Below are 23856 nucleotides of genomic sequence, written 5' to 3' on the forward strand. Positions count from 1 at the left end.
AGTAGAATCCTTTTCTTTTCTCTGGTCCAGGCACTGGTTCTATGGTGCCTTGAATCAGTAGTGATTGTAGTACCTGATGGAGGGCCTGTATTTGGTTGGGAGATGGAAGAGGGATTTCTGGCTTTGTGGGTGGGGTGTGCCAGGACATGAAGTATCCATTATGGATGATGGATAGCACCCACTTGTCTGTGGTGATGAGAGACCACCCTGGGAGACAGTGAGAGAGGCAGGTGGATAGGGGAACAGAAGGAGGGTGAGAGGGCTGAAGGATTGGCAGGTACCTGCCCTATCTGGAAAGGGAGGTCTTTGGCTGAAGGTCTGAGAAGGTCTAGCCTTCTAAGGGGTCTCCTAGAACTAGGAGGGGCTGAACGCCTAGTGGATTTACTGATGAATTGAGTTTTGGTTGGGTAGTTTCTCTGGAACTTAGAAATAGGAGAAACCAGAAGGTGCTTTAAATCCTGCAATTCCTTTCCTTTTTGTTGCAGTGATTTAAATAGGTCAACAACCTTCGTGGCAAACAGGGCTGAACTGTCAAGAGGGGCATCCAGCAGTTTTGCCCTGAAGACATCTGGGAGGGGCTGCAGCTGCAGCCAAGAATATTCCTGAGTATCGAAGCTGATGTAGCTGACCTGGCGGAGGCCTCTGCTGCATCATAGCTGCATCTTAACGAATGCTTATTTACCTGAGAGATGCATGCCAACAAGGAAACCAGAGAGGCTTTGGTTGCACAGTCAGGAATGTCCTCTAATTCCTTAGATGCTTTCTCCAAAAGAGCTAGGGAGTATTTAGTCATATGTGTCTGGTAGTTGGTTGCCCTGAAGGAGAGAGTGGAAGAATTGTAAATCTTCTTACCTAGTCTCTCCATAGTTTTGCAGTCCTTGTCAGCAGGAAGGATGGTGGTAGTTGGAAGGAGCTTAGAAGCCTTATATGAGGAAATGGAGATAGTGGCTGGGGCAGCTGGAGGGCATTTGAAGAGAAATTTCTCAGAATCAGACACCTTGTAAAGCCTGTCTGCCCTACGTGGAGCAGGAGGCTGTGAGTATGGACAAATGGAAGTGGAGGCAATGGCATCCAAGAAAACAGGTTGGATGGGAGGGAATGCCGAGGGACTAGGAGAGTCCATTTGAATAAAGTCATAAAATCTTTTTTGCATTTCAGTCATATCTGAGCATTGCCACTTAAAGTGGTCTTTCATCAGATTTATGATTTCCCCAAAGGTTAAATCCTCAACAAGGGAGTCAGATTCGACAAAGTCCTCCTCAGGAGATCCATATCCCAGGGGGGGATGAAATCTGGGAGGAATAGGACAGAGATTCCTCAGAGGAATCTGAATCTACTTCTTTGGCCTGGTCTGCCCTCCTTTCAGAGCGGGTCCTAGGGCTAAGTAGAGGAGGTGCAGAGACAGAGGGGTCAGCAGAAGGCCTAAGGATCATGAACATACTGAATAAGTTATGACTGAAAACCTGCCAATTAGATATGGATTCAGAGGTCAAAGTAAGGTGTCTAGTTTTTTGTTTCTTTTTAGAAGGCCTAGCAGGAGTGAGAGTGGTGGTAGGCCTAGGATCTGGCATCAGGATGGAGGTGGCGGGATCTGATGGCCCCAGAGTGAACACTGGTTCCCCCATGGCGTCTAAGGAAGGCGCTGGTAAATCCTCTCTGGACGCGTCATCTGCTCAAGATTGTGCAGCTTCCTCAGAGGTACCCACTTTATCTACACCAGCGGATGCTGGTTCCTCAATCAAGCTAACATCGGCTATAGGCTGAGGTAGGGCAGCGAAAGGCACAGCAGATATCATGGACAGCAAGGCCTTGGCCTTTTTTCTAGACGGTTCAGACAGGCTTCGGATGCGGCCTCCATCCCTAACTCTAACTGCTTTAAATGCTGATTATCAAGATAAAGGTGAAGGGCCTGTAAACGGCGACGTAAGATCTTCAGGACAAACGAACAGCAAATGGCACAGTTCACGTGGTTATTTTCCTTGCGTAGGCAAAAGAGACACTGGTCGTGGGTGTCTTTGTGGGGAAACTGGTGACTATACTTGCACTTGTCCTTAACGGGTGACATGAACAATCTATACAATTAACAAGGACTGAAGAAATCCCCAGTAGGGTACTTATCTGAACTTTAATTTGATCCGACGTCTATGAGAAGCAGGACCACCTGGCATAAGATTGGCAGCTGAACAGTTCTGAGGGCTTGTGCGTGTAGACATCACTTTTATGGCCCACATTCCAGTAGCCACATCAGACGTCCAACGTACCACGAGGGACTTAAAATCTTTGGAAACCTGGCCAGATGAACTGGAGAGGAAGAAGGGTAAACTCACAAGTAAAATATTGCAACATTGGAATAGAAGGACATCTGTTTTTCCTCAAACATCATATCTCGTGTGTTGCATGCCATCTCCTAAATACGTTTTGCATCGATACAGTCTCAGAACATATGTACAGTGATCGTCTGCATCTTGTATCTAATGATTTTTCCTTAAACAATATTAACGAGGTTACTGAAACATTTGATCCTAAATGAACCTCCATTTCAACAATGTAGAAAATCTTGTGCATAAACTCTCAAGTAACAAGTATACCATCTACTGTGGGAATTTCACCACCTGATGGTGAACAGCTGTATGTACTTGTAAGATCTCATAGACTAACTGAAAAGATCACATTTTGCAAAAGGTGGGTGCGTGCTTCTGCATGATGTGAAATTGGAAGTAATTGGATCCTCTAAGTTAAAGTCATCATAAATTAACAGAGGCGGCTTGTGATACTAACTGCTGACTTGCAGCCCCCTATTAAAAAACAAACAAAAAAATTAAACAGTAATAATCAATTTTTTTCTATTCTTGGTGCTCAGAATACTGTGCATGCATGGAGTTCTGAGATGTTCCAAAAAAGGGAAATCAGTTTAATTCACTTGACAGTCTATTTTGAAAACAGTCCGGCATTAGGCTTTTTTCAACAATCTGCTTGCAAGCTGAGGATCAAACACAAGCAAAAAGCCGAAAATGGGCAGGAAAGGTCTGGTACATCAAAAATAAAACCAAGCCAAACTAAAAAGTTAATACCAAAGACCAAGCACAGCTGAAACAGTAGCAATAAAATAATTTACTGTAATGTACAACTCATTAACATCCAAACAATTGCACAATTAATGTAGCAATTTACGATCTTTCAATAAAGGTTTTAAAAGTATACTACCATTCAAGCCAGGAAAAATGATATGCATGTAAATGATGTTTTTATGGTGTGTTAAAGGACTCCTACTATTCTGATATGTGCAGTGGGATCTTTTACATCCATCTGAGCCACCAACCACAAACTAGATGGAGATGGGACCTTGCTTTAATGTCTCCCTTTATGCTACACTGCAGTGTCAGCAATCTATCCACCTAGTATGGGAACAGAACCTAAAGCCTTCTGTACCACATGTGAGTGTGCTACCTGTTGCGCCACTGACATGGGGAATGTGTTTATTAACTTATTTGCCAGAATCAAACACCTGAAGTGAGCTGTCACATTCATACAGGAGGTTGGTTATGTGTGTATGTGTGTGTGTGTGTGTGTGTGTGTGTGTGTGTACGCATGTGCATGCCCCTGCTGGGGTTAAAATAAATTACTGTGTTCAGGTGTCATTTTTACTTTATTGCATTCTGATATCTGAAGTGTATACAGTCAGTAAAGTTGGCTTCAGTTGCTGGGTACATAGGTCATCTGTGAATGAAAGTGATTGACACTGTTGCCATTTCTTCAAGCTAAGTGGTCATTGTTCTAGCTTTGCAGTAGTAGTGTACCTGTATGAAGCCAGCTGGAATACTGTACTGTGTATGTGGTACAGTGGCTGTAACTGAGTATAGGGACTGTCTGTGATGTAAATTACTGCATATTTGGAGGGAGGGGTTACTGTGCATGTAGAAGTAGCAAGCTGCCCATAGTTTTTTTAATTTCCCATCATAGTATTACATCACTTAATAAATTACTATATCATGTGGTGGTCTGGGCAAGATGTGTGTGATAGCAAATGATCAATGGCAGAGTGTCACTTTGAGCAGTGCTGCCATCTAAGGAACAGTGCTTGGTTCTCTGGTTGTGTTTTTTGCCATTATTCTTTCTGTGTGGAGTCTGCATTGACCCTAGCACCTGTAGGATGAGTCTTGCTGCTACTTTCTTGTTTTGAATGATCTGGTTTACTTGTGACCTGATCCTTTGGAGCCTTTATAGCGGAATGACGCAAAGCCGGTGACTGTGTCTAGCATATATCCAATGAATTCCAGTTGCTGTGATGGTTCCAGATCGGATTTTTGTAGTTTATAGTGGTTCCTAAGCTGGAACAAAGATGAAGAGTGTATACTTTCATGCCTTTACAAGTTGGCGCCTGGTGGGAGCAGTAAGGAGCCAGTCATCTAGATATGAAAATACTTGGAATCCTAGCAGTCTGAGATGTGCTGCTACCACTGCTATGCATTTGGTACACACTCTGGGGGCTGTGGTGAGACCAAAGGGCAGTGCTCTGAACTGATAATGACTGGCTCCCAGCCAGAAGCACAGGAATCTTCTGGAGTGCTTGTCCATTTTTATGTGGTAATATGCATCCTGAAGATCTACTGAGCACATCAGGTCATCTTTTTCCAAGAATGAAAGTATTGACTGTGCCTAGACCATCCGGAATTTGGTTAGTTGAACTGCTTTTTTCAAGTGACTGAGATCTAAAAATTGGTCTTCAGTGCCTTTTTTTCTCTGTCAGTAAAAGGAACTTTGAGTAAATTCTGGTACCTCCCTGGTCTGGAGGGACTGCTTGGATGACTCTTCTGTCGAGCAGTTTTTGAATTTCTAAGACTGTTGCTTCCCTGTGACTGGGTGGAACATCTGGGAATCTTTTTGGTTTCATTGAAAGGGAAATGTAACCCCTGGAAATGATCTCCTACACCCATTTGTCTATCGTCACTTCTAGCCAGGCAGATTGGTGCAGGTATAGTTGTCCCCCAACTGGCTCCAGAGGAAGGCAATTGGGCCTCCTTTCAAGAGTGCTGGTAGGAGTTACCAGAGAAAGAATCTCTGGACCCCTGGTTCTGCAGGCCACTTCTGCCTCTTGGATGGCATTTTCCCATTATTACTTCCCTCTCTGCCCTGGGGAAGTCATTGCCACGTGAGTCTTGGAAAGGTCTTAGGTCTTTTTGAACCATAGCCTCTTACTTCTCTGGTTCCCAGAGTAAGGCCGTTGAGGAGTGGAGAAGCATATGCCCACAGCAGAAAGGGTCTTCCCATCTTTCTCATATCTGGCTAGTCTTTCTAACCTTGGGGTCAAACAGGGATGATCCTTCAAATGGAGCATTGATGAAAGAAGACTTAAATGACTCCGCGAAGTCCATAAGCACATCCAGGCATGTCTCCTAATGGCTATGCCTAAACCTGCTGCTCTTATTGTCCCTTCGGATGCATGAGCAATTAGCCTCATGAACAAATTGGAAATCGATTCAAGGGTGGGGTGCTGAGAAGTAACCTTATCTCAGACCCCTTCAGCTACTGCTCCTGTTAAAGTAAATGAAAGCTCTTTAATCAAATCTCTCTGAATCCTGGTAAAATGCGCCATATAATTCAAGGACCTGAGAGCAAAGGTCGATGAAGCGTTTACATTCTTCCCAAACCTATCCATAATCCTAGACCCCTTGTTAGGAGGATGGAGAGTTAAACTTTCTTCTCTTTTTAGTGGCTGCTGTTACCACCATGGCGTCTACAGGAATACCCTTGGCAAAGTGTTGCTCACCTTCTGGGGCAGAGAGAATCTGGTTAGGTCTTTTAGGGATCAGCTCAACAGAGTCAGGAATTTTCCAAGCCTGCTGGGCAATCAGTTTAATAAGATCATCAGTGGGTGGAGATATCCAAGAGGCAGAGGGCTGGGCACGAACAGCCTCTAGGTATACCAATTCCTCTGAGGAAGGTTGGATGGTAGTCCAACCACCCCTTGTTTCAGGATTGCTAGGATGTCTCCAAAGGAAACATCTTCAGGGGGTGACTTAGGGGAACCTTCCCCTTCATCAAAATCGGTATCTTCTGTGACTGACTTTTCAGGGGAGTCCAAGTGCTTCCTCTTGCACTTTTTCTTCAAAGGTACCTCTTCGGTGGGATGCTCTGGAGAGGTATCTGAAGATGATATAACCAGTGTGGTTCGCTCCTGAGGCTTTTGTGCCCTCTGTCCCAGGGAAGAGACTGAAGGAAGCTCTGGTTGAGGGGGATGAACAACTTTTTTAGCCTGACAGGGAAGGCAAAGACTGTCTTTGTCCACAATGGACAAGGCCCTCTCCATAGCCTGGAAGGCAGGTTTCCCCCCATAGAGGGATGGGAGACCAGAACCAAAACAGACTCCTTCGGAAGTGTGGTCCACCCCGAACTAAGGAAGCCACTTCTGTGGCAAAAGCCAGAGTTGAACTTACATATGCTAAGGCCCCAAGTGGCAGGGAGGGTTCCGAAAGACTCCAAGTCAAACCCTGCCCCTCGGAACCGGCAACAAAGCCCTGACCCTGGGAGGTCTCCAGTTCCAACAAACCAGAAGAGCTCAGGGCAACTATCGGTGCTGTAGAAAGTGTTCTGACCAGCACCAAAACAGGCAAAGCTGGGATGGTCGGTACCAGGGGCTCTGAAAACTCGTCTGGAATCGAAGGAGGGATTTGCATGGGTGCAGAAGGCGGCAAGGTTCCAGAGTTAATCAGGCTAGGAACTAAATATGGAGGTACTCCCCACACCTTCAGGAGCTGGTCAACCAGTCTCATAATGTCCGACTCCGACAAGTTCTTAGTGGACTGAATAGAAATAGCCGTTGAGACCTTGATGGATGTCTCTCTAAAAATGGACTTGGAGGATAGTCTGCAAATGGTTTGATTGAGGGTAAATAAGACGCCCTTGGTAAAACTATGATCTGAGAGTCCTTTGGTACCGAATGTTCCCCCAGTACCAAAGAGAGTTGTCTGTACCAATTCCCGAGCTGAAGAGGATGGTGTCAAGGAAAAAGTATCTTTTCCCACTGGTGTCGAAGAGACAGTCGGCACTGTGGGAAACTTAGCCAATTTTGAAGGCAGGTCCGAAGAGTCTGTCGGGAATTGAATGAGTGCGCTGCTTTGGTTTATAAGAGGAAGAAGAGCTGGCTTTGGTTGTGGGACGAGAGATAGCCTCTTCACTCAGATTTGAGAAGTCCTTTAAGAATGAGCCTATTTTGTGGTCTGTTAGGGTTCTAGTAGAAAACCTGTGACAGATGGCGCAATCCTCCTGAAGATGGAAAGCACCAAGACAATAAACACAAAATGTGTGCTCATCTGAATTTGGCATTTTCCTTTCACACTTCTTACACCTCTTGAAACTGGAAGTGCCTTTAGAGGGTTTGTTAGCCATGAGAGACGCTAAGACCACCTGATATGTACAGATACACACACGCAGACACAGATAAAAAAAAAAATCTTTCTCTTGTTAAAGTAACAGAAAAGGAAGGGGGGGGGGAATTACCAGCAATGGTAAAGAAGGTTACCCAAAGGTAAAGGGGATAAGTACCAATGATGGTACGTCAAAGTACCTAATGAAGAAAAAAAGTCACTCACACGCACTTAATGGAATACTCACACGCACTTAATGGAATACAGAGGAGCGGGTACATAAAAGATACATAAAGGTAGATATTATGAAAAAAACCCCCTAACTTACAGCTAGATGAAAAGCCAAGGCTCGAGAGGTTGGTTGAATGCATCTGGCACAACGAAGCATCAGATCTAAGGTAATTTGGTGAGGAGCATTATGGGTAGAGCCTAGCATGAGAGTTTTTGGAAGGTGCAGGCTGGAACAAATACAGTCGATTCAGAGGCTCGGAACAGAGCTCACAGTCAAGGATTATGTGAATTTAGCAATGGAGTGTACAGAAAAGGAAAATAAAAATGAAGAAAAAAGAGGTAGAAAAAATAAGGATATAATAAAACAAAAGGAGAAAATAAAAATGACAGAAGAAAAGGAAGCTAGTGAAGAAGAACCAGACGGAGTTGTACAAAAGTTAATGATGAAGAAGATGTACATTGGACTTTGATAAAAAAAAAAGAAAAAAAAAAAAAAAAAAGAAAATTTCAATAGGTAAGAGAGTTTGAAACAGGAAAAGAAAAGTTTAAATGTTTAAATCTATCCATCCATCCTCAACACCTTTTCCCATTTTGTACATGGGGTCTGGGGGTGTCACTTCAGCAGTGACAATCATCTCGAGCAAAGGTTTACACCGCTGGGTGGCTAGCCCTGCAGCAGTAGTCATTCGTACCACTCACGCGCAAGCACACATGCAGACAGACAGACAGACAGACAGACACACAGACAGACAGGCAGACACACAGACAGACAGGCAGACACACAGACAGACAGACAGACAGACACACAGACAGACAGACACACAGACAGACAGACACACAGACAGACAGACACACAGACAGACAGACACACACAAATTTAGTGTGTCCAATCCACCTACTGCAGGTCTTTGAAATGTGTGAAAAAAACGGAGCACCCGAAGGAAACCCACATACACTGCTAGAAACTCCTGGGTTCTGCCTGGTGTGATTCTCAAACAATCTGGAAATATATCGCTGATTGAAGAGTATATTTCTTGGCATTTTAACCTGTCAGAGTTCTGCATTGTCTTAATTTTGCCTGACTGAATTATTGTTTGCCTGACTGAACTATTTTATATATTTTCTGGCATTGTTTTATGTTTCTGATCTGTCCTTAAACTGCTTACCCCCTATTTCTGAGGTGGAGTTTATAAGACTAGTCTAACAGCTTTTGTGTTATCTGATTGCTTCAAGGCTTGCAGATTTAAAAATAGTTTCTGTTTGTAAATTTTTGCATACACTGTTGGAAACTCCTGGGTTCTGCCTGGTATGATTCCCAAACAATCTGGAAATATACTGCTGAGCGATAAATATATTTCTTGGCATTTTAACCTTTCAGAGTTCTGCATTGTCTTAATTTTGCCTGACTGAATTATTGTTTGCTTGACTGAACTATTTTATATATTTTCTGGCACTGTTTTATGTTTCTCATCTGTCCTGAAACTGGTTTGGCCCCTGCCCCCCACCCTATTCTTGTAGAGTTGTTATAGTTGGTGGCTTTGCAGTTGCCTGCCCCTACTGTAAATTTGATCTGGGACACCCCTCCCAGTCTGGTGTTCACTCTACTTAATACAGAGAGAACATTGGAGAAGGCTAACCTACTTAGGTTCTTAACCTCTGATCCTCCTTCCTCTCTCCTTGCACTTTACTTAGAAAAAAAATGCACTTTATTTTGCTTTTGCCTCTTCTTAAAAAGTACTCAATTGTATTTATTCTGCTGCATTTATTACTGCTTGGTAGTAGCCTGATTAAATTGTAACTGTTATTCTAAGCCTTTCGGTTTAAGCACTTGGGCTTCAGACCAGTTGTTTTACATTGAAAAGGTTTGTGGTCTGCACTGTTGTGGCAGGACAGATAGCTTACATCCTTCTAAATTGGGAATTGCTGATTGAAGGCTCAGTGTCTGTTATTCTAAAAGTGTATTAGTTCTGGTTTAAGCACTTGGACTTCAGGCCAGTTATTTTACATTAAGAAGGTTTGTGGTCTGCACTCTTGTGGGAGGTGAGGTTAGATTCTGCCCTACTGAGCTAGGAATTTCTGGTTAAAGGATTATTGTGCCTGCTTTTTGAACTGTTTCTTTCTGAAATTGGTGCACCTTGTTTGATGTAGCATAGACTAGATTCAGGCATGCTGAATCTGGCTTTGTTTGTATAACTTGAGCACTAATCCAGCCCATATTTTTTTTTTTTGGAGAATGTTCCCCTGCACCCTAGTGGCAGGAGTGTGCAGTGAGAACTTGTCTGATCAAAGACTGCTGGAACGGGGCTCAGTTTTTAGCTTTTTATTGGTTAATTTGCTTAAATCTGTTTGCTCATTTGCTACTGTTATATAAAAAAAAATACACTTTATGCATCGCCGCTTAGTTAGGGTTAAACTATTCCTTGCGCCATAAAGTTTGCTCTTCAAATTTTCCCTTAGAACTAGCCAGTTTTTAGTTTTAGCACTCAAATCTGTTTCTTTGAGCTCAGCACTTGTTCGGAACTCATTGTAACCACTAAATAAGCTACAAATTACTACAGCACTCAACTTTCCTCACTTGTCTAGAGGAAAACAGTTTTTAGTACTTAATAAATAAGCACTTATCCAGGCATGTCTAAGGGTCAGCTCCCAGTGTTTTCTCCTGTCTACCTGATGAATCTGGGCATCTTGGGGCAATGCAGCAATTGCCTCATGTACACAGACAACCCTCTCCTCCTACCACCCAACACTACAACCTGTGAGAGATGCACTTATATAGCCAAACTGGAAGCAAAACTCTCTTCACCCAAGACTGGACTAGACAGTCAAGAGGAGAAGGTAAACACTTGCACCACACCACACTCACCACATAGTCCATCAAAACCTACATCACCAAAACACACACATAGAAACACAAAACACACACCTATATTTGCGGAGGCTCTCAATAAAAATCTGCTCAAGCAACAGAGACCTCCAAAGCAGAAATGTATGCAACCTCCACCCCACAACACAACCCAAATAGCACATAGCCCACAAACTCAATGTGCCACTCAACCATGGCCCATAAGGCATAACAACGTACCCAACACTCTAGTCATAGGTGACTCTATAGTCAGGCACAATGATGTTCTACTCACCAGGCTAAACAAGGAGGAATTTACTGTCAGCTGCCTGTCGGGTGCCAGGATCCACCACATAAAGCGTGCACTCAGGTCACTCCAAAACAAGTACAAATATGACTCTGTCATTGTCCATGTTGGTGTGAATGACCTGACAGGTACCTCCCTGGACTAAATGAAGAGAGACATGTAGGAGCTCTCCGGTCTTGTAGCCCAGGCAGGTATGACCCTAGCCCTGAGTAGCATCCTGCCATCACCCAGAATGATACTACAGTACAAGGACAAAATGATTTACTTCAACAATTGGCCAAGCTTCTGGTGTCATTCTAAGCAGATCCAGTATCTGTCTGTCAGGGATGACATGATCGACAGACCACGATGCTTTGCCAGAGATGGCCTGCACCTGTCACCCTTGGGATTCCGGATACTGGCTAAGGCTCTTGCCACCCTATAGTGCCTTTTTAGGCAAGGTTCAAATGACAAATACACCACCGTAACAGGTACAAGCAAGCAAAATCTGAGGGTAATGCTATTCAATGGTAGAAGTCTAAACCACAAAATGCATTCACTTGAGGCACTCCTTAAAATGGAGAACATCGACATCTGTGCAGTGACACAGACCTGGTTCAAGGCTCCAGAGAGCACTCCTGCATTACCAAGCTATAATTCATACCACACCTTTCGGTCACCTAACCTGGACCGAAACACTAAAGGTGGAAGCGTGTCCATATTCATTAAGGATATCCACACCTCCAGGCTAGTTGCTCAGCATAATGCATCCAAGATTATCCAAGTGCAACTAACTCTGGGCAAGACTGCAATCCAAATTGTAACTTGCTACAGATCCCCCACCATGCCCCAGGATTCCCACTCCTCATTTCTGGAAAATATTAAGGTACAACCCAACACCCTAATAATGGGTGACTTCAACTACCCCACCATTAACTGGGAAAACTACTCATGTACCAACTCTTTTGCTCAACGTTTTCTCAAATTCATAAATTCCAACGCCTTGGATCAAATTATCCACACCCCCACCAGGGGCAGCAATATCCTAGACCTGCTCTTTACCAACATGGGCGACCGGTGTTCCACACCAGAGGTCAATTCCTCATTGGTCAGATCCAACCACAAGCTAATCAGCCTAGACATCCACATCCCGCCCCCACCCCCATTAGGGAAACCGCCGGAAAAAAAAATTCTCCAAAGCCAACTTCACGCTTCTTAAGACAAAGTGGCAAACTTGACGACACCCATGCAGACAGACAACAGAGGTACGACTGCTGAATCCTACACAGATGCACATTATAAGCACTTACAAGAGTGCATGGATTGTGCTATCCCTAACAGAATCAAGATGCTATCCCCCAAAAAAACAAAGCCAATCTGGTGGTCCCCTGCCATAAACAAACTCCACAACAGAAGAAAGAAACTGTTGCAAAGAAGAGTAAAATCCCATGACTGGAAGAACTCCCTGGTCAGCCTCAGTAAGAAGCCGAGATCCTTCATAAAATCCTCCAAAGCTAGTTATGAAAACAAAATTGCCACTGATTCTAAAGACAACCACAAAGCATTCTATAGCTATGTCAAGAATCCCAATTGCAACACTCAATCTGTCCCGAGTTACAGCACAATGGCACTAAACATACAGAACCAACTGATATTGCCAACATCCTGGCAGACAGGTTCAGTGCTAACTTTATCCCCCCACCCCACCCCCTAAAGGGCCCATCTCTATATCGGAAGAATGCAAAGTTCCTGTAATCATGGCTGCACAGGAAAAAAAAACACACTCTCCAAAGCCAAGAACACAGCATCCGTGGGACCTGAGAACATCTCAGGCTGCGTTCTACATGAACTACAGAATGAACTGGCACCCCACTTAAGCATCATGTTCAATCATAGCCACACCTCTGGCTTTGTGCCCACTGAATGGTGTACAGTGACGGTTATCCCACTCCACAAAGGGGGAGCCACCACGGACCCCGGGAACTAGCTCCCTATTAGCCTAACAAGCCTAGTCTGCAAGGCCATGGAACGTATCATCATGGAACTTATAAACAAAGACATTGGTAATCTCCAAACTCTGGACCCCACCCAGTTCGTACTTGTGAAAGGCAGATCATATCTCCTAAACCAGACTGACTTCTTTGAAGCAGTCACCAAAGCTGTAGACGAGGGTAAGGTGGTTCACACATCCTATCTAGATCGCACCAAGGCTTCTGACACCATCCCCCCACTCTGGAATTATAGATAGACTCACTAAACTAGGTATAAATCCCTATATCACAAGATGGGTTGCCAACTGGTTCACTAACAGAACCCACACTATGAAAGTAGCAGACTCCAAATCTGACTTCAGACCAGTGACAAGTGGAGTACCACAGAGTTCAGTCCTGGGACCTCTCCTGTTTGGTATCTACTTTTCTGAAGTACAGCCTAACACAAAAGGTCTTTGGCTAATGAAGTTTGCAGATTACTGCAAACTAGGAGCCATAACTGAAACTCCTAACAATGTGGACATCCTACAAAAGGCCCCTACTAGACAGATGCCTGGTGTCAAAAACATGGTCTCAAGCTCAATGCCAAAAAGTGCACTGTCATCCCCTCTGGTAAAAACTCTGTTCCCACGAGCTACCACATAGGTGGTAGTCTACTTAACACCGAAAGTGTGATAAAAGACTTTGGGACACAGGTGGACAGTAGTCTCTCCTTTGAACATCATATCGCCATAGTAGTCAAGAAATCCTTGTATATGGCACACCTCATCACAAAAGGTTTCTCATCCAGGAAAAAAGAGGTCACTGTTCCCCTCTACTCATCACTCATTAGACCTATTACAGAATGCAATTCCCCTTTTGGTATGTACCTCACAAGACATCTACAACAACTGGAAAGGCCGCAGAAATATCTCACAAAGAGGATTACCAGCCTCAAACAGATGCCCTACGTAGACCGTCTCAAAAAACTCCAGCTTTACTCCGTCGCATATCGCCTACTCAGAGGCGATCTCTGCCTAACATACAAAGCTATGTCAAACCCAGAGCTGTTGGACATGCTCCACTTAAAGAAATCTCAATCCCTCCGAGCTACACACTCTAGGGACCTAAACCTTGTCACCACAATAAACAGAACATGCTGGAGGGATAGATTCCTGTCCCAGAGACTTCCTATACCCTGGAACAAACAACCTATCTATATCAAACAAAGCTCCTCATTAGCACGCTTCAAGAAAAATCTTGATGATTGGATGGGAAATAGAAAATTCACCCCGGGGATCACCTATGTGGCTCTGCTCAACAGGGGCACAGGAAAATAATTTTCTTGGGTGGCGAAAGCCAGGGAACATTTTTGGCTATGCTTGTACAGGCCCTTAGGGCCGATAGCCTAGTACCTACCTATGAACATGACTGCAGGGAGGACATGCAGACTCCACAGAGAAGGCACCCCACCAACCAAGAATTGAATTGGAGAACCTCTTGCTGTGAGGCGACAATGCTAATTATTGCACCACCATGGCACCCTTACATGTGTAAATGTGCAAATCCTAAATTTAAATGTCTAAATGTAAAAGAAAAGAAAAAAAAGAAAGCAAAAGGATAGAAAGAAGAAAGTGAACGGAAAAAATTATAATATCTAACACATTAAAAAAATAAAAGAAAGAATAACTTAACAGAATCTATAAATGTAAACAGTCTTGTAAATATAACAAGAACAATACGAACAACAGAATGGTGTAAAAAGTGTGATGTGGGCATAATTACACTGAAAGATATAAGGTTTATAGCAAAAGATGATTATGGACAGAAAAATTATGGAATGAGTATATAGTATGGAATCTGGGAGCTGAATCTAGATCTGGAAATGCAATTTTATGCATGACAGTTAAAATATTAGACAACATTTTTAGTAAGAATGGCTAGATTGACTAGCTTAGACATCAGTTGGCAAGAAGAGAGACACGGAATTATAGCAATACATGCCTATGTCACAGCTACAGAAAGGGAAAGTTTATTTCAGCAAATATTAGACTATGTTATAGTGAACATGAATGTAACAACAACAGGAGATTTTAATTGTAATTTGAAAGAAAGAAAAAAGAATAGGGGAAAGATACAAAAATAATGAAGGATGTAATAAAATGTGGAAAGTTGTATTTGTGGAAAGAATAAAGGATGGATGTATAAAAGAAACGTGTTTAAAATAGAGCTGGATTATTGTACATTATCAGAATGGATAAAAATAATAGTAGTAAGGACTACATTTTCAGACAATCTAATGACATGGATAGAAATTGAAGAAGAAGAAAAAAAAAGAGTACATTAAGATAGGAAAAAGAATAAATGAAAAACAGTGGAATGTAGAAGGTAATGGACAAGATATAATTACACAATTACAGAAAGAGCATTTAACAATGATACCATTTTATAAAAAAACTGGACCAAGTGGTGGATAGCATTTAAAAAAATATACAGACTTATTTTAATTAGGAAATAGAAGAAGGAGAGAGAAATAAGAATATGTGGATGAAATGAAAGGGTCTTTAAAAATCTGGACTATAACACAATGGAATTCTATGAAAAGGAAAAATAAGGAAAGAATCAAAAATCTGTCATTTAAACAAAAATACTTGCTACAAGCAAAAAAAGAAGAGGCATCAACAAACTTAGGAAAAGTGGTAAAAGAGGAAACAGTGTAATAAGGGAAATGAGGGATAAAGATGGGGAAGATAAGACAAATCAAACACAAATTATGGAACTAATGGTGGAATATTTTGAAGAGATGTCTAAAAAAGAAGGAAAGCAGAAAAATCCAAACAGATTGGTATGTTTTTCACAAATTTAATGAATAAAGAATTAGAGAAGTAACGACAGAGGAATTGGATAAAACAATTAAACAAGCTGATATAGATTCAGAAGCAGATTTAGATGAAAATAGTTAAGAAATTCAAACACTGGGAAAAGGGTTATTTTGTAAAGATTTTGAATGAATGAAGGGGAGTGGGTTTTAAGTACAAGGAGATTTGTAGTGGACTCATAAAATTCTTAAGGAAAAAAGGGAATAAATAAAAACTACAAAACTGGAGACCAGTAGTATTAAATAATACCTAGTCTGGCATGATGGTTAAGGTGCTTACCTTACAGACACAAGGTGCAGGTTTGATTCTCACATGGGGTAATTGGCTAAGCTTAAAAATACCCCACAGGGGCAGTTAGCTTAGTATAAACCTATAAACCTGTAAGATAATTCAGGAGATTATGCAGAAAAGAACAGAGAATAAAATACAAAATATAATACAAGAAACTGTATTTGGTATTAAAGACAAGAGGTTGGCAAAAACTTTTAATGATTACAAGGGAATTAGTAAATGATGTTATGAAAGGACGACAAGTAAATTTAAAGGTAGGAGATATTAATAAAGCTTTTGATACAATGCTGCTCCAACACTTTGTACTATTTATTCTGCTAATTACCTCTTAATTTTCTGCTTGTTATCAAACACAACAGGTCATAACTATCTACTCCCCCACTAACCCACTCAACACCACACTCCATACTTCTTTAAACAACATCTTCATATCTCCATACCTTTACAACAGTTCCAAAACAGAACTCCTCACGTTTAAATATACACACTCAGAGTTAACCTCACATTTACTGTGCAAATATGTTAAACTAGTTACCAAACTCACACACCTATTTCTATTCAATTCTGCCCTGATCACACTAAGTGGTGACATACATCCTAATCCAGGACCTCAAACCCCTCTTACTCCAAACCCTTACTCACCAAAACATCACTAATCTCCCACAAGTAGCTCCAATCTCTTAATATTAAACATGAACCTAAGAAGCATCCTAAATAAAACTCACAAATTTCATGCAACTATCACCCAATACTCTTCAGAATTAGCAGTCCTAACAGAAACATTGCTAAAACCCCACATACCAGACAGTGAAATTCTAACCCATGGTTATAGCATTCATAGACAAGTCAGGACTCAAACAAGGAGGCAGCATAGCTGAAATATATAAAAATACTATCAAACTAGAAAGACATCAAATAAATCTCCCAGACCTCTTGAATTCTGAAATTCTAATCACCCGCCTTCACCTAAAGTCCAACAAACACATCATTATAAAAGCTATTCATATACGCCCAGCAAACAACCCAGTCATTATTGAAGACGGTCTTTGTTGGTGTGCCTCAACTTTTAGTCAAGAAACAATAATAATGGGTGATTTCAACATGGACTGGTACACCTGCTCCTCAGACAATCTCTCCTATTTTATTAACCACCATGATTTCTGTCAAATTATACAATCCCCTACCAGATTTGACAAACATAGCAAAAATAAATCAATCCTAGACTGGACACTTATATACAAACCCTCTCTCTGTCACCAATATGGCTGTCTCCCTGACAGGCTAAGTGATCACCTATCCACTTACCTTCTTAGGCACTGCACTTGCCCTACTAAAAATATCACTGACAAACTTGTCCGCAAAAAAAGACATTTCTCCCCTGAAGTCTTCAAATCCCTCCTGCAATAATGTGACTGATCAATTTTAAAATATCTGCACCTTGAATAGGCTGTTCAATATTTCAATTACAAATTCCTCAATATCCTAAACAACCTAGCTCCCCTTAAAAGGGCCTGTTCTAACTCCAAGCACATACCATGGCTTACCAATGACATCAAGCAGCTCTCAGAGAGGCAGAGCCTGGTCCCTATACCACAAGACTCCCTTCTTACCTACCATCAATTACGCAACTTTGTCAAAAAATAAATCATGCATGACAGAAAGCTATACTATACAACAATACAAGAAAAACACCAAAACAATCCCCAGAAATTTTGGAGAGCCGTCAAACAACTACTAAAGCCTGGACAGACCACAACCCCAGTGCCAAGAACAAATTCCACAAATAGCATTGCCTCACAATTTAATTCACACTTTATCAATTCTACACTCTCCCTAGTAAAAAAGGAAAACAACAGCAACCCCCCATCTATTCCTAATGAATTAGACAAAGTACAGTTGTGTACACTTACCATAAATGTAGATGTTAAAGTGTATTCACTGTTGCAGTCATTACATTTGGGTAATCTGCTGGCAGGTTGCCCTCAGTCGGCCTGATTAACAAAGTCTTGGGTCCTGCGTCAGTTGTTGTCCCTTCTTCCATGACGTCAGGGGTATAAAACATGCAGCCAACACCATTTTAATCAGGTTTTCTTGCCCCAGATGTCAGGTGCCCCCCAAATGGGGGAGCAAATAAAATTAAAAACACAAAAATATACCTCCAACCAAAAGCAAATACACCAAAAAGGCTTTTAAGCATAGTAAAAGAAAGCAGATGTATAATCAGAGAAAAACTGAGGGCTGGAGGGGGGTAACCAGGACTGCAACAGTGAATACACTCGAACATCTACATTTATGGTAAGTGTACACAACTGTACTATGTTCTTCATGTTTCACTGTTGCAGTCATTACATTTGGGTAGATTCCCAAAGCTATGGTTGGGAAGAGGAATTTACACAGCATTAGGACCAGCTATAAGGCCCTGCAAGACAGCAGTGGCAACGCCAGCTCTGGATTTACAAAAAAATTGGTAAATGATCATGCTTGGTCAAAGTATGTACCGAACACCAGGTAGCAGCTTCTAGAATATCCCTGGTAGGAACACTTCTGAGAAAGGCTGAAGAAGTAGATGCAGCCCTGGTGGAGTGAGATCTGATCCCCTGGTGGATAGGTTTTCCATGGTGCTTATCACAGAAATGAATGCAATGACTTATCCATTTAGAAATGGTTTGTTTTGAAATAGCCTTCCCCTCTGCCCCAGCAGCAAATGCTACTAGCAATTGCTCAGATTTTATTTGAAATTTAGTTCTGTCCAAGTAAAATCTAAGTTGTCTGTGCATATCCAAGGAATGCAGAATCCGTTCCCCTTTGTTCTGTTGATTGGGGAAGAAGGTTGGCAAATGAATAGACTGAATAAGAGCCACACTGGAAACCACCTTAGAGCATGAAGGATGGATTGGTCCTTGAGATACCCTGTCCACATGAAAGATGATGAAAGGCTCCATTGCCATAAGGGCCTGTAATTCAGATATCCTTCTAGCTGAAGTGATTGCTGAAAGGAAGGCGGTTTTCCAACAAAGAAATTTTAAGTCTGCAGTAGCAGCTGGCTCGAAAGGAGGTAGAGTGAGCTTCTCCAAAACAAAGTTAAGGTCCCAGGCAGGGGTAGGAGCTCTCCTGGGTGGTCTCAAGTTCTTTGCCACTCTGAGATACTGCTTGAGCAGGGGATAGGAAAAGAGGGGTGGTTCTGTGTTACAGTGAGCTGAAACAGCTGAAGCTTGGATTTTAATAGAGGAAAAGGACAGGCTCTTGTGAAGCATCACAGTTAAATATTGCAAAATCTGAGGTAAATTGGGTACTGCTGTGCTCATCCTTAAAGATTGGTTCCAGGCACAGAATCTTTTCCATTTGTCAGCATAAGATTTTCTAGTACTAGGTCTTCTCGCCTCCAAGAGGACATCCATCACAGGTTTGCTGAGGGATGCTAAGGATGAATTTAAGTGATTAGCCAGGCTGCAAGGTTCAAAATTGGAAGGTGAGGGTGCAGAATTTGGTTCTTCTGCTGAGACATCAAGGAAGGTGTCTGAGGCAGGTGCCATGGAGATATTTGTGACACACTGCGCAGGAGTGGGTACCAGTGTTGGCTTGGCCAGTCTGGAGCAATCAAAATCATTCTTGGTTTGTCCTGTTTGACAGGCAGAGGGGGAAAGGCGTAGACTGATAGGTTTTTCCAACTGAAGGACAGAGCATCCACTTTCCAGGCTTTTTTGTGGGGAGTCCTTGGGCAAAACTTGCCCAACTGGTAGTTCTGGGGGGAGGCAGAAAGATCTATGTCTGGGCTCCCCCATTTGTTTGTCAACATGTTGAAAATCCATGGTTCCAGTTTCCACTCATGTGGGTCCATGAGTTTTCTGCTTAGTCCGTCTGCCAGAGTATTCAGTTTTCCTTGCAGGAATTGAGCTTGTAGATGCACTTGGTAGCTCAAGGCTGTGTTCCACAATGCCATGGCCAGTCTGCAGAGGGGGTAGGAATGTGTACCCACATAACTGTGGTGTTGTCCGTCTTTACCAATAGTTGTCCTGGAAGAATGTAGTCCTTGAAGGCTGTCAGAGCATTCTGTACAGCAAACATTTTTTGATTGATATGTAGATGCATTTGATTTGGGTTCCATTTGCCCTGAATGCACTTCCCTGCCAGGTGAGCCCCCCATGCATAGTATGATGCACCTGTAGTTAGGGTTTGTGCGGCAGAGGGTAGTGTGAATGGCAGTCCCTTTCTTTGGTGGCAGGCCTCTGCCCACCATAGGAACTCCAGGCGTAGGCAAAGTATGATAGGAATCATTGTTTCCAGGCTGTGACAATGTTGACTCCATAGACTTTTTAAGCACCACTGTAGTTTCCTCATATGCAGTCTTGCATATGGAATTAGAAGAATGCAGGAGGCCATGAACCCCAAGGCTTGGAGTATTTGTCTTGCAGATAGCAGGGTTTTTGTGGCCACTTGTTTGAAGTAAGTTACCAAATGAATTTGCTTCTCTGGCGTGAGGAAAGCCATCTGGGCAGTTGTATTCAAGCTTGCACCCAGGAACGTAATGTGTTGAGAGGGTACCAGTTGTGATTTCTTTTCGTTTATGGTGTACCTCAGACAAGTTAGAACCTTTTTTACAAACACTAGATGATTTAGAAGTATGCCCTGGTTTCCTGCCTGAATTAGACAATCGTCCAGGTATGGATAAATTTGAATATTTCTTTGCCTGCAAAATGCAATTACTGCAGCCAGGCACTTTGTGAATACCCTGGCGCAGTAAACATGCCAAAGGGCAGTGCAGAGAACTGATAATGCAAGTAGCCTGCTTTGAAGCGTAGGTATTTTCTGCAAGATTCCCTGATTGGGATGTGCAGGTATGCTTCTTTTAAATCTAGAGTTGCCAACCAGCCATCTTTGCCTAGCATAGGAAGTAACTGGTGAAGAGTCAGCATCTTGAATTTTGGAATGTCCAGAAAGGTGTTTAGAGTAGACAAGTCCAGAATTAGACATCATGGTTTGACTTTTCTGGGTACCAGGAAAAGGACAAATGGGTTTTAAATATAGTGTCCCAGGGAATAAAATAGAAACCTTGTCCCTTTTCCTCTTCTGGTACCGGTTGAATAGCCCCCATGTTTAAGAGGGAAAGTACTTGTTTTTGAGCCTCTGCCCACTGATTTGGGGGGCAGATCTGGCCACCCATCTGGTGTTGGCAACGTGTGGAAATGAAATCTGTATCCCTGGGACACTATATTTAAAACCCATCTTTTTTAGAACTTCTTCAGCCTTATTGCCAAACAGGCGGTCCTGATTTAAAGGAGCATCCAACAATTTCGCTTTAACATGATCAGGCAGAGATTGCTCCTTAAGCCAGGTATGCCTTCTAAGCACAGACCCAGTAACAGCAGCCCTGAAGGAGGCCTCTAAAGAATCAAAACCACATTGCAAAGTATGTTTTCCAACTTGTTCACCAGAATGCAATAAATCCTGTAAATCTTTACTTTCCACACAGTCAGAAATCAACATCATTTTCTGTGTAAGCAGTCCAATAATATGCTGTTGATATTTTAACATATGAAATTGGCAGTTTAAAGCCCTGATTGCCAAGGTTGCAGAAGTATAAACCTTTTTACCCCATCTATCCAGCACCCTGGAGTCTCTATCAGAAGGGGTAGGATTTTTAGCAGTAGAAGCCTTAATGCCCTTGGGCCTCTGAGAAATGGTTTCTGGATCTGCAACAGGATTTTTGAAAAGGAACTTGTGGGACTCAGGAACCCTGTAGTATCTGTCAGGTTTACTAGGAGCCGGAGGCAGGGAATCAGGGGCCATACTGGATTCCAAAAACACATCAACAATGTGTAGTACAGGAGGTATAACCACAGGTCTATGCTGAGGTAGAAGGAGGAAATCCCTAAGCCTCTTTTTTGAATTAGAAAATTCTTGACTTTCCCAGTGGAAATGCTCTCTTAAGGTATGTACAGTTTCCTTAAAAGAAAAGTCCTCGGGGGGGGGGGGGGGGGGGCAGAGGGAATGGAATCCTCTGCATGAGAATCCTCATAAGTAGGTATGGACAAACCGAGGTCATTAGAAGAGTCAGAAGAAACAGAGTCCTGATAAGAAGATTCATAGTCAAGCTCAGCCCTAGGCCTCTTAGAAGGGGGGGTGGGGTTGACTACCCCTGATTAGAGTAATTAGATCTTGAGCCATTTTGATCTTTTGTTTATTAGGTATAAGGGCCTGAACATGTGGTCTAGGCATCGTTTTTTTAGACACAGATCGAGATCTGGGCCTTAGAACTGAAGGTGGAGTCGGTTTAATATGCAAGTCTGTAGGACTGAATACACCATCAGAAGCCGGTGCCTGCACAGCAGCTCCGGACCCATCCAAGGTAGAGACATCCGCGGGTTCCATAAGTGAAGCATCTCATGGCATACCGGACTGCAAATGGGTCTGAGTAGAGGCCTGCGAATCAGTAGCAGGTATCAGGGGCTGCAAAAGCGCCTCACTGAGTACCGGCGAACTGGTGACCGGCTTAGGAGAAGTGGCGGCGGTTTTGGACCTCGACGGCCTGTCTCTGTCTTTATCTTTTTCGTTTTTTTGGAATCCTGGTAGTCGGATGGCTAACCGACAGCATTTCTGGATAATTAATCTGAGAACCAAAATATTTAGAAGCAAAAATGTACCGACGACGGATAGTGTACTGATTGAATAAAGCACAAAACCAACAGCAAGGTATGTCGTGGTCAGGGCCTAGGCAAGGAATACAGTACAAATTAAAATCTTTATGAGGTATTCGCTTTCCACAAGTAATGCAATTATTAACTTTTACTGACATTGGTAAGGAGCAAAAGTTTCCCCAACGTGGTACTTGGCTTTAAGTTGAAGACTTTGGTTCTGAAACTCGAAAACGAAAATCTCAGGAGTCGGCCGACCGGCACTTACGAACTGCTTCTGCTTCGGGCACCGCACGGCAAGAAAGACTGATGTAATGGCATGTTTTATACCCCTGACCACCTGACGTCATGGAAGAAAGGACAGCAACCAACCCAAGACTTTGTTAATCAGGCCGACTGAGGGCAACCTGCCAGCAGATTACCCAAATGTAATGACTGCAACAGTGAAACACAAAGAACATCCCTCAATTGCTTTTCAATCACATCAATTCAAACTAATACCATCAAAAAAAATCTTTCCAAACTGAAGCCCTCTTCCCTCGCAGCTGACCAATTCCCCAATGAATTTCTAAAGGTAGCAGTAGATGCCATCTCTTACCCTATCTCTCTCCTAATAAACTATTCCACTGCTCAGCAGTACATCCCCTAACTCTGGAAATTCTCTTATATCAATCCCTCTTCACAAACACAGCTCCTCTACTGAGTTCTCAAACTACGGGTCAATTGTCCTCCTCCCTCCCATAGCCAAGATTCTTGAAAAATGCATACATAGACAACTCTTCGACTATCTACTAACCAATAATCTCCTATCTGCATCTCAACATGGCTTCAGATCTAAACACAGTACACAACCACTGCCCTTGTTAGTTTTACAAGTTCAATCAACCAGCTTAGAAATGACAACCAGCTTTTCTCGTCTATCTTTCTTGATGTGTCTATGGCCTTTGATACAGTACCTCACCAAAAGCTACTAAATGAGCTAGCTGCCTTAAACTTAACCCAGCTAGCCCTCTTCTGGTTTCTCAGCTGCTTAATTGACCTCCAACAGGCAGTTAAGTGGCAAAATGAACTCTCCACCCTATAACCGATCTCAGTAGAGTACCCCAAGGCTCAATTCTCAGCCATTGCTCTTCACCATATTCACCAAAAGGCTCAACACAGCCACCTAGCATGTAACCATCGTTCAATACACAAAAGGCTCCTCCCTCATATGTTCAGCCCCCTCCCTACCAGAACTCCTGCAAACAACCCAACAATCTTTCCAAGACACTGAAAACTACCTCTCAGACTCTCAACTCATACTCAGTGCAAATACAACAAAGCTTATACTCTTCACTAATATCAAAGTTCCTGATAACTCT

The 23856-nt window shown here is 42.6% G+C and overlaps 1 protein-coding gene across 3 annotated transcripts in view; it reads right to left on the bottom strand.

Moving 5' to 3' along the window:
- Nucleotides 1-23856, bottom strand: part of REXO1 (RNA exonuclease 1 homolog) — a 1211359-nt gene that overhangs the window by 449784 nt on the left and 737719 nt on the right. The window lies entirely within an intron of this gene.

This window comes from Protopterus annectens, chromosome 13.part0, assembly GCF_019279795.1.
Source record: "Protopterus annectens isolate FY-2018-M chromosome 13.part0, PAN1.0, whole genome shotgun sequence".
In the NCBI taxonomy this organism is placed as follows: domain Eukaryota; kingdom Metazoa; phylum Chordata; order Ceratodontiformes; family Protopteridae; genus Protopterus; species Protopterus annectens.